At 67.2% G+C, this 17,192-nt stretch overlaps 1 protein-coding gene across 2 annotated transcripts in view; it reads right to left on the bottom strand.

The window, feature by feature from the left end:
* LOC134342266 (E3 ubiquitin-protein ligase BRE1A-like) overlaps nucleotides 1-17,192 on the bottom strand; it is a 68,863-nt gene that overhangs the window by 20,670 nt on the left and 31,001 nt on the right. The window lies entirely within an intron of this gene.

Raw genomic sequence — 17,192 nt, 5'->3', positions numbered from 1 at the left:
TCCCCCTCACCCCAGTCTCTCTCTCCCCAGTCTCTCTCTCTCCCCAGTCTCCCTCCCCCCCAGTCTCCGTCTCCCCCAGTCTCCCTCCCCCCCAGTCTCCCTCCCCCCAGTCTCTCTCTCCCCAGTCTCCCTCCCCCCAGTCTCTCTCTCCCCAGTCTCTCTCTCTCCCCAGTCTCCCTCCCCCCAGTCTTTCTCTCCCCAGTCTCCCTCCCCCCCAGTCTCCCTCCCCCCAGTCTCTCTCTCCCCAGTCTCTCTCTCTCCCCAGTCTCCCTCCCCCCCAGTCTCCCTCCCCCCCAGTCTCCGTCTCCCCCCCAGTCTCTCTCCCCCCCAGTCTCCCTCCCCCCTGTCTCTCTAGCTCCCCAGTCTCCCTCCCCCCAGTCTCTCTCTCCCCAGTCTCTCTCTCTCCCCAGTCTCCCTCCCCCCCAGTCTCTCTCTCCCCAGTCTCTCTCTCCCCCCCCAGTCTCCCTCCCCCCCAGTCTCTCTCTCTCCCCCAGTCTCTCTCTCTCCCCAGTCTCCCTCCCCCCCAGTCTCCGTCTCCCCCCCAGTCTCTCTCTCTCCCCAGTCTCCCTCCCCCCAGTCTCTCTCCCCCCCAGTCTCCCTCCCCCCCAGTCTCTCCTGTCTCCCTCCCCCCTAGTCTCCCTCCCCCCAGTCTCTCTCTCCCCAGTCTCCCTCCCCGCCAGTCTCTCTCTCCCCAGTCTCTCTCTCCCCAGTCTCTCTCCCCCCCAGTCTCCCTCCCCCCCAGTCTCTCTCTCCCCAGTCTCTCTCTCCCCAGTGTCTCTCCCCCCCAGTCTCCGTCTCCCCCAGTCTCTGTCTCCCCCCAGTCTCCGTCTCTCCTGTCTCCCTCCCCCCCAGTCTCTCTCTACCCCAGTCTCCGTCTCTCCTGTCTCCCTCCCCCCCAGTCTCTCTCTCCCCCCAGTCTCTCTCTCTCCACAGTCTCCCTCCCCCCAGTCTCCCTCCCCCCCAGTCTCCGTCTCTCCTGTCTCCCTCCCCCCCAGTCCCCCTCACCCCAGTCTCCGTCTCTCCTGTCTCCCCCCCAGTCTCCCTCCCCCCCAGTCTCTCTCCCCCCCAGTCTCCCTCCCCCCAGTCTCCCTCCCCCCAGTCTCTCCCCAGTCTCCCTCCCCCCCAGTCTCCCTCCCCCCCAGTCTCCCTCCCCCACAGTCTCTCCTGTCTCCCTCCCCGCCAGTCTCCGTCTCCCCCAGTCTCTCTCTCCCCAGTCTCTCTCTCTCCCCAGTCTCCCTCCCCCCCAGTCTCCATCTCCCCCCCAGTCTCTAACTCTCCCCAGTCTCCCTCCCCCCCAGTCTCCCTCCCCCCAGTCTCCGTCTCCCCCCCAGTCTCTCTCCCCCCCAGTCTCCCTCCCCCCAGTCTCTCTCTCCCCAGTCTCTCTCTCCCCAGTCTCCCTCCCCCCCAGTCTCTCTCCCCCCAGTCTCTCTCCCCCCCAGTCTCTCTCCCCCCCAGTCTCTCTCTCCCCCAGTCTCTCTCCCCCCAGTCTCTCTCCTCCCCAGTCTCTCTCCCCCCCAGTCTCTCTCTCCAGTCTCCCTCCCCACCAGTCTCCCTCCCCCCCAGTCTCTCTCCCCCCAGCCTCCCTCCCCCCAGTCTCTCTCTCTCCCCAGTCTCTCCCCCCCAGTCTCTCCCCCCAGTCTCCCTCCCCCCAGTCTCTCTCTCTCCCCAGTCTCCCTCCCCCCCAGTCTCTCTCCCCCCAGTCTCCCTCCCCCCCAGTCTCTCTCTCCCCAGTCTCTCTCTCTCTCCCCAGTCTCCCTCCCCCCCAGTCTCCCTCTCCCCCCAGTCTCTCTCCCCCCAGTCTCTCTCTCCCCCCAGTCTCTCTCTCCCCAGTCCCCCCCCCCAGTCTCCCTCCCCCCAGTCTCTCTCTCTCCCCAGTCTCCCTCTCCCCCCAGTCTCTCTCTCCCCAGTCTCCATCTCCCCCAGTCTCCGTCTCTCCTGTCTCCGTCCCCCCCAGTCTCTCTCTCTCCCCAGTCTCTCTCTCCCCCCAGTCTCTCTCTCCCCAGTCTCTCTCTCCCCCCAGTCTCTCTCTCTCCCCAGTCTCCCTCCCCCCCAGTCTCTCTCTCTCCCCAGTCTCCCTCCCCCCAGTCTCTCTCTCCCCAGTCTCTCTCTCTCCCCAGTCTCCCTCCCCCCAGTCTTTCTCTCCCCAGTCTCTCTCCCCCCCAGTCTCCCTCCCCCCCAGTCTCTCTCTCTCCCCAGTCTCCCTCGCCCCCAGTCTCCGTCTCCCCCACAGTCTCTCTCTCTCCCCAGTCTCCCTCCCCCCCAGTCTCTCTCTCCCCCAGTCTCTCTCTCCCCAGTCTCTCTCTCCCCAGTCTCTCTCTCTCCCCAGTCTCTCTCTCCCCCAGTCTCCGTCTCCCCCCCAGTCTCTCTCTCTCCCCAGTCTCCCTCCCCCCAGTCTCTCTCCCCCCCAGTCTCCCTCCACCCCAGTCTCTCCTGTCTCCCTCCCCCCCAGTCTCCCTCTCCCCAGTCTCCCTCCCCCCCAGTCTCTCTCTCCCCAGTCTCTCTCTCCCCAGTCTCTCTCTCTCCCCCCAGTCTCCCTCCCCCCAGTCTCTCTCTCCCCAGTGTCTCTCCCCCCCAGTCTCCCTACCCCCCAGTCTCTCCTGTCTCCCTCCCCCCCAGTCTCTCTCTCCCCAGTCTCTCTCTCCCCAGTGTCTCTCCCCCCAGTCTCTCCTGTCTCCCTCCCCCCCAGTCTCCCTCCCCCACAGTCTCCGTCTCCCCCAGTCTCTGTCTCCCCCCAGTCTCTCTCTCCCCAGTCTCCCTCCCCCCCAGTCTCTCTCCCCCCCAGTCTCTCTCCCCCCCAGTCTCCCTCCCCCCAGTCTCTCTCTCCCAGTCTCTCTCTCCCCAGTCTCTCTCCCCCCCAGTCTCCCTCCCCCCCAGTCTCCCTCCCCCCCAGTCTTTCTCCCCCCAGTCTCCGTCCCCCCCAGTCTCCATCTCCCCCCCAGTCTCTCTCCCCCCCAGTCTCCCTCCCCCCCCAGTCTCCCCCCAGTCTCTCTCTCTCCCCAGTCTCCCTCCCCCCCAGTCTCTCTCTCCCCAGTCTCCCTCCCCCCAGTCTCTCTCCCCCCCAGTCTCCCTCCCCCCCAGTCTCTCTCTCCCCCCAGTCTCTCTCTCTCCCCAGTCTCTCTCCCCCCTAGTCTCTCTCCCCCCCAGTCTCTCCTGTCTCCCTCCCCCCCAGTCTCTCCTGTCTCCCTCCCCCCAGTCTCTCCTGTCTCCCTCCCCACCAGTCTCCCTCCCCCCAGTCTCTCTCTCCCCCAGTCTCCCTCCCCCCGTCTCTCTCCCCCCGAGTCTCCCTCCCCCCAGTCTCCGTCTCCCCCCCAGTCTCTCCCCCCCAGTCTCTCTCTCCCCAGTCTCTCTCTCTCCCCAGTCTCCCTCCCCCCCAGTCTCCCTCCCCCCAATCTCCGTCTCCCCCCCAGTCTCCGTCTCCCCCCCAGTCTCTCTCTCCCCCCCAGTCTCTCTCTCTCCCCAGTCTCCCTCCCCCCCAGTCTCCCTCCCCCCAGTCTCCCTCCCTCCCAGTCTCTCTCTCTCCCCAGTCTCTCTCTCCCCCAGTCTCTCTCTCCCCAGTCTCTCTCTCTCCCCAGTCTCCCTCCCCCCCAGTCTCCGTCTCCCCCCAGTCTCTCTCCCCCAGTCTCTCTCTCTCCCCAGTCTCCCTCCCCCCAGTCTCCCTCTCCCCAGTCTCTCTCTCTCCCCAGTCTCCCTCCCCCCAGTCTCCCTCTCCCCAGTCTCTCTCTCTCCCCAGTCTCCCTCCCCCCAGTCTTTCTCTCTCCCCAGACTCTCTCCCCCCCAGTCTCCCTCCCCCCAGTCTCTCTCTCTCCCCAGTCTCTCTCTCTCTCTCCCCAGTCTCCCTCCCCCCCAGTCTCCGTCTCCCCCACAGTCTCTCTCTCTCCCCAGTCTCCCTCCCCCCCAGTCTCTCTCTCCCCAGTCTATCTCTCCCCAGTCTCTCTCCCCCCCAGTCTCTCTCTCCCCCAGTCTCTCTCCCCCCCAGTCTCCCTCCCCCCCAGTCTCCCTCCCCCCAGTCTCTCTCTCCCCAGTCTCTCTCTCCCCAGTCTCTCTCCCCCCCAGTCTCCCTCCCCCCCAGTCTCTCTCTCCCCCCAGTCTCTCTCCCCCCCAGTCTCCCTCCCCCCAGTCTCCGTCTCCCCCAGTCTCTGTCTCCCCCCAGTCTCTCTCTCCCCAGTCTCCCTCCCCCCCAGTCTCTCTCCCCCCCAGTCTCCCTCCCCCCCAGTCTCTCTCTACCCCAGTCTCCCTCCCCCCCAGTCTCCGTCTCTCCTGTCTCCCTCCCCCCCAGTCTCTCTCTCTCCCCAGTCTCTCTCTCCCCCCAGTCTCTCTCTCCCCCAGTCTCCCTCCCCCCCAGTCTCTCTCTCTCCCCAGTCTCCCTCCCCCCAGTCTCTCTCTCCCCAGTCTCTCTCTCTCCCCAGTCTCCCTCCCCCCAGTCTCTCTCCCCCCCAGTCTCTCTCCCCCCCAGTCTCCCTCCCCCCCAGTCTCTCTCTCTCCCCAGTCTCTCTCTCTCCCCAGTCTCTCTCTCTCCCCAGTCTCCCTCGCCCCCAGTCTCCGTCTCCCCCCCAGTCTCTCTCTCTCCCCAGTCTCCCTCCCCCCCAGTCTCTCTCTCCCCAGTCTATCTCTCCCCAGTCTCTCTCTCCCCAGTCTCTCTCTCTCCCCAGTCTCCCTCTCCCCCCAGTATCCGTCTCCCCCCCAGTCTCTCTCTCCCCAGTCTCCCTCCCCCCCAGTCTCTCTCCCCCCCAGTCTCCCTCCACCCCAGTCTCTCCTGTCTCCCTCCCCCCCAGTCTCCCTCTCCCCAGTCTCCCTCCCCCCCAGTCTCTCTCTCCCCAGTCTCTCTCTCCCCCAGTCTCTCTCCCCCCAGTCTCCCTCCCCCCCAGTCTCTCTCTCTCCCCAGTCTCTCTCCCCCCCAGTCTCCCTCCCCCCAGTCTCTCCTGTCTCCCTCCCCCCCAGTCTCCCTCCCCCCCAGTCTCTCTCTCCCCAGTCTCTCTCTCCCCAGTCTCTCTCCCCCCCAGTCTCTCCTGTCTCCCTCCCCCCCAGTCTCCCTCCCCCACAGTCTCCGTCTCCCCCAGTCTCTGTCTCCCCCCAGTCTCTCTCTCCCCAGTCTCCCTCCCCCCCAGTCTCTCTCCCCCCCAGTCTCTCTCCCCCCCAGTCTCCCTCCCCCCCAGTCTCTCTCTACCCCAGTCTCCCTCCCCCCCATTCTCCCTCCCCCACAGTCTCCGTCTCCCCCAGTCTCTGTCTCCCCCCAGTCTCTCTCTCCCCAGTCTCCCTCCCCCCCAGTCTCTCTCCCCCCAGTCTCTCTCCCCCCCAGTCTTCCCTCCCCCCAGTCTATCTCTCCCCAGTCTCTCTCTCCCCAGTCTCTCTCTCTCCCCAGTCTCCCTCTCCCCCCAGTATCCGTCTCCCCCCCAGTCTCTCTCTCCCCAGTCTCCCTCCCCCCAGTCTCTCTCCCCCCAGTCTCCCTCCACCCCAGTCTCTCCTGTCTCCCTCCCCCCAGTCTCCCTCTCCCCAGTCTCCCTCCCCCCCAGTCTCTCTCTCCCCAGTCTCTCTCTCCCCAGTCTCTCTCCCCCCCAGTCTCCGTCCCCCCCCAGTCTCTCTCCCCCCAGTCTCTCTCTCCCCCAGTCTCCCTCTCCCCCAGTCTCTCCTGTCTCCCTCCCCCCCAGTCTCCCTCCCCCCCAGTCTCTCTCTCCCCAGTCTCTCTCTCCCCAGTGTCTCTCCCCCCCAGTCTCTCCTGTCTCCCTCCCCCCCAGTCTCCCTCCCCCACAGTCTCCGTCTCCCCCAGTCTCTGTCTCCCCCCAGTCTCTCTCTCTCCCCAGTCTCCCACCCCCCCAGTCTCTCTCCCCCCAGTCTCCCTCCCCCCCCAGTCTCCCTCCCCCCAGTCTCCGTCTCCCCCCAGTCTCTCTCCCCCAGTCTCCCTCCCCCCCAGTCTCTCTCTCCCCAGTCTCTCTCTCTCCCCAGTCTCCCTCCCCCCCAGTCTCCGTCTCCCCCCCAGTCTCTCTCCCCCCAGTCTCCGTCCCCCCCAGTCTCCGTCTCCCCCCAGTCTCTCTCCCCCCTAGTCTCCCTCCCCCCCAGTCTCTCTCTCCCCAGTCTCTCTCCCCCCAGTCTCCCTCCCCCCCAGTCTCCCTCCCCCCCAGTCTCCCTCCCCCCAGTCTCTCTCTCTCCCCAGTCTCTCTCCCCCCTAGTCTCTCTCCCCCCCAGTCTCCCTCCCCCCCAGTCTCCCTCCCCCCCAGTCTCTCCTGTCTCCCTCCCCACCAGTCTCTCTCCCACCCAGTCTCCGTCTCCCCCCCAGTCTCCCTCCCCCCCAGTCTCCCTCCCCCCGTCTCTCTCCCCCCGAGTCTCCCTCCCCCCCAGTCTCCGTCTCCCCCCAGTCTCTCTCCCCCAGTCTCTCTCTCCCCCAGTCTCTCTCCCCCCCCCAGTCTCCCTCCCCCCCAGTCTCTCTCTCCCCAGTCTCTCTCTCTCCCCAGTCTCCCTCCCCCCCAGTCTCCGTCTCCCCACCCAGTGTCCGTCTCCCCAGTCTCCCTCCCCCCCAGTCTCTCTCGCCCCCAGTCTCCCTCCCCCCAGTCTCCGTCTCCCCCCAGTCTATCTCCCCCCCAGTCTCTCTCTCTCCCCAGTCTCCCTCCCCCCCAGTCTCTCTCTCCCCCCAGTCTCTCTCTCCCCAGTCTCTCTCCCCCCCAGTCTCCCTCCCCCCCAGTCTCTCTCTCTCCCCAGTCTCCCTCCCCCCAGTCTCTCTCTCCCCAGTCTCTCTCTCTCCCCAGTCTCCCTCCCCCCAGTCTTTCTCTCCCCAGTCTCCCTCACCCCCAGTCTCTCTCTCTCCCCAGTCTCTCTCTCTCCCCAGTCTCCCTCCCCCCCAGTCTCCGTCTCCCCCCCAGTCTCTCTCTCTCCCCAGTCTCCCTCCCCCCCAGTCTCCCTCCCCCCCAGTCTCTCCTGTCTCCCTCCCCCCAGTCTCTCCTCCCCCCAGTCTCTCTCTCTCCCCAGTCTCCCTCTCCCCCCAGTCTCTCTCTCTCCCCAGTCTCTCTCTCCCCAGTCTCTCTCCCCCCCAGTCTCCCTCCCCCCAGTCTCTCTCTCCCCAGTCTCTCTCTCCCCAGTGTCTCTCCCCCCCAGTCTCCCTCCCCCCAGTCTCTCCTGTCTCCCTCCCCCAGTCTCCCTCCCCCCCAGTCTCCGTCTCCCCCAGTCTCTGTCTCCCCCCAGTCTCTCTCCCTCCCCCCCAGCCTCTCTCCCCCCAGTCTCTCTCCCCAGTCTCCCTCCCCCCCAGTCTGTCTCTACCCCAGTCTCCCTCCCCACCAGTCTCTCTCTCTCCCCAGTCTCTCTCTCCCCCCAGTCTATCTCTCTCCCCCCAGTCTCCCTCCCCCCCAGTCTCCGTCTCTCCTGTCTCCCTCCCCCCCAGTCCCCCTCACCCCAGTCTCCGTCTCTCCTGTCTCCCCCCCAGTCTCTCTCCCCCCCAGTCTCCCTCCCCCCCAGTTTCTCCCCCCCAGTCTCTCCCCCCCCAGTCTCTCTCCCCCCCAGTCTCCCTCCCCCCAGTCTCTCCTGTCTCCCTCCCCCCCAGTCTCCCTCCCCCCCAGTATCTCCTGTCTCCCTCCCCCCAGTCTCCGTCTCCCCCAGTCTCTGTCTCCCCCAGTCTCTCTCTCCCCAGTCTCTCTCCCCCCCAGTCTCCCTCCCCCCAGCCTCTCTCCCCCCCAGTCTCCCTCCCCCCCAGTCTCCGTCTCCCCCCCAGTCTCTCTCCCCCAGTCTCTCTCCCCCCAGTCTCTCTCTCTCCCCAGTCTCTCTCCCCCCCAGTCTCTCTCTCCCCCCAGTCTCCCTCCCCCCCAGTCTCCGTCTCCCCCCCAGTCTCTCTCTCTCCCCAGTCTCCGTCTCCCCCCCAGTCTCTCTCTCCCCAGTCTTCCCTCCCCCCAGTCTCTCTCTCCCCAGTCTCTCTCTCCCCAGTCTCTCTCTCGCCCAGTCTCCCTCCCCCCAGTCTCCTCTCCCCCCAGTCTCTCCCTCCCCCCAGTCTCCGTCTCCCCCCCAGTCTCCCTCCCCCCCAGTCTCCCTCCCCCCCAGTCTCCCTCCCCCCAGTCTCCGTCTCCCCCCCAGTCTCCATCTCCCCCAGTCTGTCTCCCCCAGTCTCTCTCTCCCCAGTCTCCCTCCCCCCCAGTCTCCCTCCCCCGCAGTCTCCGTCTCTCCTGTCTCCCTCCCCCCGAGTCTCCCTCCCCCCCAGTCTCTCTCTCCCCCAGTCTCTCTCTCCCCAGTCTCTCTCTCTCCCCCAGTCTCTCTCTCCCCCCAGTCTCCCTCCCCCCCAGTCTCCGTCTCCCCCCCAGTCTCTCTCCCCCCAGTCTCTCTCCCCCCAGTCTCTCTCTCTCCCCAGTCTCTCTCTCCCCCCCAGTCTCTCTCCCCCCCAGTCTCCCTCCCCCCCAGTCTCCGTCTCCCCCCCAGTCTCTCTCTCTCCCCAGTCTCCGTCTCCCCCCCAGTCTCTCTCTCCCCAGTCTTCCTCCCCCCAGTCTCTCCCTCCCCCCAGTCTCCGTCTCCCCCCCAGTCTCCCTCCCCCCCAGTCTCCGTCTCCCCCCAGTCTTCCTCCCCCCAGTCTCCCTCCCCCCAGTCTCCGTCTCCCCCCCAGTCTCCCTCCCCCCCAGTCTCCGTCTCCCCCCCAGTGTCCGTCTCCCCCCAGTCTCTCTCTCCCCAGTCTCCCTCCCCCCCAGTCTCCGACTCCCCCCCAGTCTCCCTCCCCCCCAGTCTCCCTCCCCCCAGTCTCCGTCTCCCCCCCAGTCTCCCTCCCCCCCAGTCTCCGTCTCCCCCCCAGTCTCTCTCTCCCCAGTCTCCCTCCCCCCCAGTCTCCGTCTCCCCCCCAGTCTCCCTCCCCCCCAGTCTCCGTCTCCCCCCCAGTCTCCGTCTCTCCCCAGTCTCCCTCCCCCCAGTCTCCGACTCCCCCCCAGTCTCCCTCCCCCCAGTCTCCGTCTCCCCCCCAGTCTCCCTCCCCCCAGTCTCCGTCTCCCCCCCAGTCTCCCTCTCTCCCCAGTCTCCGTCTCCCCCCCAGTCTCCGTCTCTCCCCAGTCTCCCTCCCCCCCAGTCTCCGTCTCCCCCCCAGTCTCTCTCCCCCCCCAGTCTCCCTCCCCCCAGTCTCTCTCTCTCCCCAGTCTCCCTCCCCCCAGTCTCCGTCTCCCCCCCAGTCTCTCTCTCCCCAGTCTCCCTCCCCCCAGTCTCCGTCTCCCCCCCAGTGTCCGTCTCCCCCCCAGTGTCCGTCTCCCCCCCAGTCTCCCTCCCCCCAGTCTCTCTCCCCCCCAGTCTCCCTCCCCCAGTCTCTCTCTCTCCCCAGTCTCTCTCCCCCCAGTCTCCCTCCCCCCCAGTCTCTCTCTCCCCCGAGTCTCTCTCTCTCTCCCCAGTCTCTCTCTCCCCAGTCTCTCTCACCCCCAGTCTCTCTCTCTCCCCAGTCTCTCTCTCTCCCCCAGTCTCTCTCTCCCCAGTCTCTCTCTCCCCCCAGTCTCTCTCTCTCACCCCAGTCTCTCTCTCTCCCCAGTCTCAGTCTCACCCCCAGTCTCCCTCCCCCCCAGTCTCCGTCTCCCCCCCAGTCTCTCTCTCCCCAGTCTCCGTCTCCCCCCCCAGTGTCCGTCTCCCCCCCAGTCTCCGTCTCCCCCCCAGCCTCCCCCCCAGCCTCTCCCCCCCAGTATCCCTCCGCCAGTCTCTCTCTCTCCCCAGTCTCTCTCCCCCCAGTCTCTCTCTCCCCAGTCTCTCCCTCTCCCCCAGTCTCAGTCTCCCCCCAGTCTCTCTCTCCCCTCAGTCTCTCTCTCCCCCCAGTCTCTGTCTTCCCCCAGTCTCTCTCTCCCTCAGTCTCTCTCTCTCTCCCCAGTCTCTCTATCTCTCACCCCAGTCTCTCTCCCCCAGTCTCTCTCTCACCCCCAGTCTCTCTCTCACCCCCAGTCTCTCTCTCCCCCCAGTCTCTCTCTCTCCCCAGTCTCAGTCTCCCCCCAGTCTCTCTCTCCCCTCAGTCTCTCTCTCCCCCCAGTCTCTCTCTCCCCCCAGTCTCTCTCTCCCCCCAGTCTCTGTCTTCCCCCAGTCTCTCTCTCCCTCAGTCTCTCTCTCTCCCCAGTCTCTCTCTCTCTCACCCCAGTCTCTCTCTCCCCCCAGTCTCTCTCTCACCCCCAGTCTCTCTCTCACCCCCAGTCTCTCTCTCTCCCCAGTCTCTCTCTCCCCCCAGTCTCTCTCTCTCCCCAGTCTCTCTCTCCCCCCAGTCTCTCTCTCTCACCCCAGTCTCTCTCTCTCCCCAGTCTCAGTCTCCCCCCAGTCTCCCTCCCCCCCAGTCTCCCTCCCCCAGTCTCCCTCCCCCCCAGTCTCCGTCCCCCAGTCTCCCTAACCCCCAGTCTCCGTCTCCCCCAGTCTCTGTCTCCCCCCAGTCTCTCTCTCCCCCAGTCTCCCTCCCCCCCAGTCTCCGTCTCTCCTGTCTCCCTCCCCCCAGTCTCCCTCCCCCAGTCTCCCTCCCCCCCAGTCTCCCTCCCCCAGTCTCCATCCCCCCAGTCTCCCTCCCCCCCAGTCTCCGTCTCCCCCAGTCTCTGTCTCCCCCCCAGTCTCTCTCCCCCCAGTCTCTCCCCCCAGTCTCTCTCCCCCCCAGTCTCCGTCTCCCCCCAGTCTCTCTCTCCCCAGTCTCTCTCCCCCCAGTCTCCCTCCCCCCCAGCCTCTCTCCCCCAGTCTCTCTCCCTCCCAGTCTCCCTCCCCCCCAGTCTCCGTCTCTCCTGTCTCCCTCCCCCCCAGTCTCCCTCCCCCCAGTCTCTCTCTCCCCCAGTCTCCCTCCCCCCCAGTCTCCGTCTCTCCTGTCTCCCTCCCCCCCAGTCTCCCTCCCCCCCAGTCTCCCTCCCCCCAGTCTCTCTCCCCCCCAGTCTCCGTCTCCCCCAGTCTCTGTCTCCCCCCAGTCTCTCTCCCCCCCAGTCTCCCTCCCCCCCAGCCTCTCTCCCCCCAGTCTCTCTCCCCCCCAGTCTCCCTCCCCCCCAGTCTCCGTCTCTCCTGTCTCCCTCCCCCCCAGTCTCCCTCCCCCCCAGTCTCTCTCTCCCCCAGTCTCCCTCCCCCCCAGTCTCCGTCTCCCCAGTCTCCCTCCCCCCAGTCTCCCTCCCCCCCAGTCTCTCTCTCTCCCCAGTCTCTCTCTCCCCCCAGTCTCTCTCTCTCCCCAGTCTCCCTCCCCCCAGTCTCCCTCCCCCCCAGTCTCCGTCTCTCCTGTCTCCCTCCCCCCCAGTCCCCCTCACCCCAGTCTCCGTCTCTCCTGTCTCCCTCCCCCCCAGTCTCTCTCCCCCCCAGTCTCCCTCCCCCCCAGTCTCTCTCTCTCCCCAGTCTCCCTCCCCCCAGTCTCCTCTCCCCCCAGTCTCTCTCCCCCCCAGTCTCCCTCCCCCCAGTCTCTCTCCCCCCCAGTCTCCGTCTCCCCCAGTCTCTGTCTCCCCCAGTCTCTCTCTCCCCAGTCTCTCTCCCCCCCAGTCTCCCTCCCCCCAGTCTCTCTCTCCCCCAGTCTCCCTCCCCCCCAGTCTCCGTCTCCCCCCAGTCTCTGTCTCCCCCCAGTCTCTCTCTCTCCCCAGTCTCCGTCTCCCCCAGTCTCTGTCTCCCCCAGTCTCTCTCCCCCCAGTCTCTCTCCCCCCAGTCTCTCTCCCCCCCAGTCTCCCTCCCCCCCAGTCTCCGTCTCTCCTGTCTCCCTCCCCCCCAGTCTCTCTCCCCCCCAGTCTCCGTCTCCCCCAGTCTCTGTCTCCCCCCAGTCTCTCTCCCCCCAGTCTCCCTCCCCCCCAGTCCTCTCTCCCCCAGTCTCTCTCCCCCCAGTCTCTCTCTCCCCCCAGTCTCCGTCTCTCCTGTCTCCCTCCCCCCCAGTCTCTCTCTCCCCCCAGTCTCTCTCTCTCCCCAGTCTCCCTCCCCCAGTCTCCCTCCCCCCTAGTCTCCGTCTCTCCTGTCTCCCTCCCCCCCAGTCCCCCTCACCCCAGTCTCCGTCTCTCCTGTCTCCCTCCCCCCAGTCTCTCTCCCCCCCAGTCTCCCTCCCCCCCAGTCTCTCTCTCCCCAGTCTCTCTCCCCCAGTCTCTCTCCCCCCCAGTCTCCCTCCCCCCAGTCTCTCCTGTCTCCCTCCCCCCCAGTCTCTCCTGTCTCCCTCCCCCCCAGTCTCCGTCTCCCCCAGTCTCTCCTCTCCCCCCAGTCTCTCTCCCCCCCAGTCTCCCTCCCCCCCAGTCTCCCTCCCCCCAGCCTCTCTCCCCCTCAGTCTCCCTCCCCCCCAGTCTCCGTCTCTCCTGTCTCCCTCCCCCCAGTCTCCCTCCCCCCAGTCTCTCTCTCTCCCCAGTCTCTCTCTCTCCCCAGTCTCTCTCTCCCCCCAGTCTCCCTCCCCCCCAGTTTCTCTCTCCCCAGTCTCTCCCCCCCAGTCTCTCTCCCCCCCAGTCTCCCTCCCCCCAGTCTCTCCTGTCTCCCTCCCCCCCAGTCTCCGTCTCCCCCAGTCTCTCTCCCCCCCAGTCTCCCTCCCCCCCAGTCTCCCTCCCCCCAGTCTCCCTCCCCCCCAGTCTCCGTCTCTCCTGTCTCCCTCCCCCCAGTCTCTCTCTCCCCAGTCTCTCTCTCCCCCCAGTCTCCCTCCCCCCCAGTCTCCGTCTCACCCCCCAGTCTCCCTCCCCCCCAGTCTCCGTCTCCCCCCCCAGTCTCTCTCCCCCCCAGTCTCCCTCCCCCCAGTCTCTCTCTCCCCAGTCTCTCTCTCTCCCCAGTCTCTCTCCCCGTCTCTCTCCCCCCAGTCTCCTTCCCCCCCAGTCTCTCTCCCCCCCAGTCTCCGTCTCTCCTGTCTCCCTCCCCCCCAGTCCCCCTCACCCCAGTCTCCGTCTCTCCTGTCTCCCTCCCCCCAGTCTCTCTCCCCCCAGTCTCCCTCCCCCCCAGTTTCTCTCTCCCCAGTCTCTCCCCCCCAGTCTCTCTCCCCCCCAGTCTCCCTCCCCCAGTCTCTCCTGTCTCCCTCCCCCCCAGTCTCCCTCCCCCAGTCTCCCTCCCCCCCAGTCTCCGTCTCCCCCAGTCTCTGTCTCCCCCCAGTCTCTCTCTCCCCAGTCTCTCTCTCCCCCAGTCTCCCTCCCCCCCAGTCTCCCTCCCCCCCAGTCTCCGTCTCTCCTGTCTCCCTCCCCCCAGTCTCCCTCCCCCCCGTCTCTCTCTCCCCCAGTCTCTCTCTCCCCCCAGTCTCTCTCTCCCCCCAGTCTCCGTCTCCCCCCCAGTCTCTCTCCCTCCCCAGTCTCCCTCCCCCCCAGTCTCCGTCTCTCCTGTCTCCCTCCCCCCGAGTCTCCCTCCCCCCCAGTCTCTCTCTCCCCAGTCTCTCTCTCTCCCCAGTCTCTCTCTCCCCCCAGTCTCCCTCCCCCCCAGTTTCTCTCTCCCCAGTCTCTCCCCCCCAGTCTCTCTCCCCCCCAGTCTCCCTCCCCCCAGTCTCTCCTGTCTCCCTCCCCCCAGTCTCCGTCTCCCCCAGTCTCTGTCCCCCCAGTCTCTCTCCCCCCCAGTCTCCCTCCCCCCCAGTCTCCCTCCCCCCAGTCTCCCTCCCCCCCAGTCTCCGTCTCTCCTGTCTCCCTCCCCCCGAGTCTCCCTCCCCCCCAGTCTCTCTCTCCCCAGTCTCTCTCTCTCCCCAGTCTCTCTCTCCCCCCAGTCTCCCTCCCCCCCAGTCTCCGTCTCACCCCCCAGTCTCCCTCCCCCCCAGTCTCCGTCTCCCCCCCCAGTCTCTCTCCCCCCCAGTCTCCCTCCCCCCCAGTCTCTCTCTCCCCAGTCTCTCTCTCTCCCCAGTCTCTCTCCCCCCAGTCTCTCTCCCCCCAGTCTCCGTCTCTCCTGTCTCCCTCCCCCCCAGTCCCCCTCACCCCAGTCTCCGTCTCTCCTGTCTCCCTCCCCCCAGTCTCTCTCCCCCCAGTCTCCCTCCCCCCAGTCTCTCTCCCCCCCAGTCTCTCTCCCCCCAGTCTCTCTCCCCCCCAGTCTCCCTCTCCCTCCCCCCCAGTCTCTCCTGTCTCCCTCCCCCCCAGTCTCTCCTGTCTCCCTCCCCCCCAGTCTCCGTCTCCCCCAGTCTCTGTCTCCCCCCAGTCTCTCTCTCCCCAATCTCTCTCCCCCCCAGTCTCCCTCCCCCCCAGTCTCCCTCCCCCCCAGTCTCCGTCTCTCCTGTCTCCCTCCCCCCGAGTCTCCCTCCCCCCAGTCTCTCTCTCCCCCAGTCTCTCTCTCCCCCCAGTCTCTCTCCCCCCCAGTCTCCGTCTCCCCCCCAGTCTCTCTCCCCCCCAGTCTCCCTCCCCCCAGTCTCTCTCTCCCCAGTCTCTCTCTCTCCCCCACTCTCTCTCCCCCCCCAGTCTCCCTCCCCCAGTCTCCATCTCCCCCCCAGTCTCTCTCTCTCCCTAGTCTCCGTCTCCCCCCCAGTCTCTCTCTCCCCAGTCTTCCTCCCCCCAGTCTCTCTCCCCCCAGTCTCTGTCTCCCCCCCAGTCTCCCTCCCCCCCAGTCTCCGTCTCCCCCCCAGTCTCTCTCTCCCCAGTCTCCCTCCCCCCCAGTCTCCGTCTCCCCCCCAGTCTCCGTCTCCCCCCCAGTCTCCCTCCCCCCAGTCTCCGTCTCCCCCCCAGTCTCCCTCCCCCCCAGTCTCCGTCTCCCCCCCAGTCTCTCTCTCCCCAGTCTCCCTCCCCCCCAGTCTCCGTCTCCCCCCCAGTGTCCGTCTCCCCCCCAGTCTCCCTCCCCCCAGTCTCCCTCCCCCAGTCTCTCTCTCTCCCCAGTCTCTCTCCCCCCCAGTCTCCCTCCCCCCCAGTCTCTCCCTCTCCCCCAGTCTCCGTCTCCCCCCGTGTCCGTCTCCCCCCCAGTCTCCCTCCCCCAGTCTCCCTCCCCCCCAGTCTCTCTCCCCCCCCAGTCTCCCTCCCCCCCGTCTCTCCTGTCTCCCTCCCCCCCAGTCTCTCCTGTCTCCCTCCCCCCCAGTCTCCGTCTCCCCCAGTCTCTGTCTCCCCCCAGTCTCTCTCCCCCCCAGTCTCCCTCCCCCCCAGCCTCTCTCCCCCCCAGTCTCCCTCCCCCCCAGTCTCCGTCTCTCCTGTCTCCCTCCCCCCGAGTCTCCCTCCCCCCAGTCTCTCTCTCCCCCAGTCTCTCTCTCCCCCCAGTCTCTCTCCCCCCCAGTCTCCGTCTCCCCCCCAGTCTCTCTCCCCCCCAGTCTCCCTCCCCCCCAGTCTCTCTCTCCCCAGTCTCTCTCTCTCCCCACTCTCTCTCCCCCCCCAGTCTCCCTCCCCCAGTCTCCATCTCCCCCCCAGTCTCTCTCTCTCCCTAGTCTCCGTCTCCCCCCCAGTCTCTCTCTCCCCAGTCTTCCTCCCCCCAGTCTCTCTCCCCCCAGTCTCCGTCTCCCCCCCAGTCTCCCTCCCCCCCAGTCTCCGTCTCCCCCCCAGTCTCTCTCTCCCCAGTCTCCCTCCCCCCCAGTCTCCGTCTCCCCCCCAGTCTCCGTCTCCCCCCCAGTCTCCCTCCCCCCAGTCTCCGTCTCCCCCCCAGTCTCCCTCCCCCCAGTCTCCGTCTCCCCCCCAGTCTCTCTCTCCCCAGTCTCCCTCCCCCCAGTCTCCGTCTCCCCCCGTCTCCCTCCCCCCAGTCTCCCTCCCCCAGTCTCTCTCTCTCCCCAGTCTCTCTCCCCCCCAGTCTCCCTCCCCCCCAGTCTCTCCCTCTCCCCCAGTCTCCGTCTCCCCCCGTGTCCGTCTCCCCCCCAGTCTCCCTCCCCCAGTCTCCGTCTCCCCCCCAGTCTCTCTCCCCCCCAGTCTCCCTCCCCCCCAGTCTCTCTCTCCCCAGTCTCTCCCTCTCCCCCAGTCTCTGTCTCCCCCCAGTCTCTCTCTCCCCTCAGTCTCTCTCTCCCCCCAGTCTCTGTCTCCCCCCAGTCTCTCTCTCCCTCAGTCTCTCTCTCTCTCCCCAGTCTGTCTCTCCCCAGTCTCTCTCTCCCCAGTCTCTCTATCTCTCACCCCAGTCTCTCTCTCTCCCCAGTCTCTCTCCCCCCAGTCTCTCTCTCCCCCCAGTCTCTCTCTCACCCCCAGTCTCTCCCTCTCCCCCAGTCTCAGTCTCCCCCCCAGTCTCTCTCTCCCCTCAGTCTCTCTCTCCCCCCAGTCTCTCTCTCCCCCCAGTCTCTGTCTCCCCCCAGTCTCTCTCTCCCTCAGTCTATCTCTCCCCAGTCTCTCTCTCTCCCCAGTCTCTCTCTCACCCCCAGTCTCTCTCACCCCCAGTCTCTCTCTCACCCCCAGTCTCTCTCTCCCCCCAGTCTCTCTCTCCCCCCAGTCTCTCTCTCTCTCCCCCAGTCTCTCTCTCCCCAGTCTCTCTCTCCCCAGTCTCTCTCTCTCACCCCAGTCTCTCTCTCTCCCCAGTCTCAGTCTCCCCCGGAGTCTCCGTCTCCCCCCCAGTCTCTCTCTCCCCAGTCTCCCTCCCCCCCAGTCTCTCTCCCCCCGAGTCTCCCTCCCCAGTCTCTCTCTCTCCCCAGTCTCAGTCTCCCCCCCAGTCTCTCCCTCCCCCCAGTCTCTCTCTCCCCCAGTCTCTCTCTCCCCCAGTCTCTCTCTCCCCCCAGTCTCTCTCCCCCCAGTCTCCCTCCCCCCAGTCTCTCCCTCTCCCCCAGTCTCCGTCTCCCCCCGTGTCCGTCTCCCCCCCAGTCTCCCTCCCCCAGTCTCCGTCTCCCCCCCAGTCTCTCTCCCCCCCAGTCTCCCTCCCCCCCAGTCTCTCTCTCCCCAGTCTCTCCCTCTCCCCCAGTCTCAGTCTCCCCCCAGTCTCTCTCTCCCCTCAGTCTCTCTCTCCCCCCCAGTCTCTGTCTCCCCCCAGTCTCTCTCTCCCTCAGTCTCTCTCTCTCCCCAGTCTCTCTCTCTCCCCAGTCTCTCTATCTCTCACCCCAGTCTCTCTCTCTCCCCAGTCTCTCTCCCCCAGTCTCTCTCTCCCCCCAGTCTCTCTCTCACCCCCAGTCTCTCCCTCTCCCCCAGTCTCAGTCTCCCCCCCAGTCTCTCTCTCCCCTCAGTCTCTCTCTCCCCCCAGTCTCTCTCTCCCCCCAGTCTCTGTCTCCCCCCAGTCTCTCTCTCCCTCAGTCTATCTCTCCCCAGTCTCTCTCTCTCCCCAGTCTCTCTCTCACCCCCAGTCTCTCTCTCCCCCAGTCTCTCTCTCCCCAGTCTCTCTCTCCCCCCAGTCTCTCTCTCACCCCAGTCTCTCTCTCTCCCCCCAGTCTCTCTCTCCCCAGTCTCTCTCTCCCCCCAGTCTCTCTCTCTCACCCCAGTCTCTCTCTCTCCCCAGTCTCAGTCTCCCCCCCAGTCTCCGTCTCCCCCCCA

This window comes from Mobula hypostoma, unplaced genomic scaffold (assembly GCF_963921235.1).
Source record: "Mobula hypostoma unplaced genomic scaffold, sMobHyp1.1 scaffold_179, whole genome shotgun sequence".
Classification (NCBI taxonomy): Eukaryota; Metazoa; Chordata; class Chondrichthyes; order Myliobatiformes; family Myliobatidae; genus Mobula; species Mobula hypostoma.
Note: the sequence above shows the minus strand (reverse complement) of the source record. Positions and strands in the feature narration are given on the sequence as shown.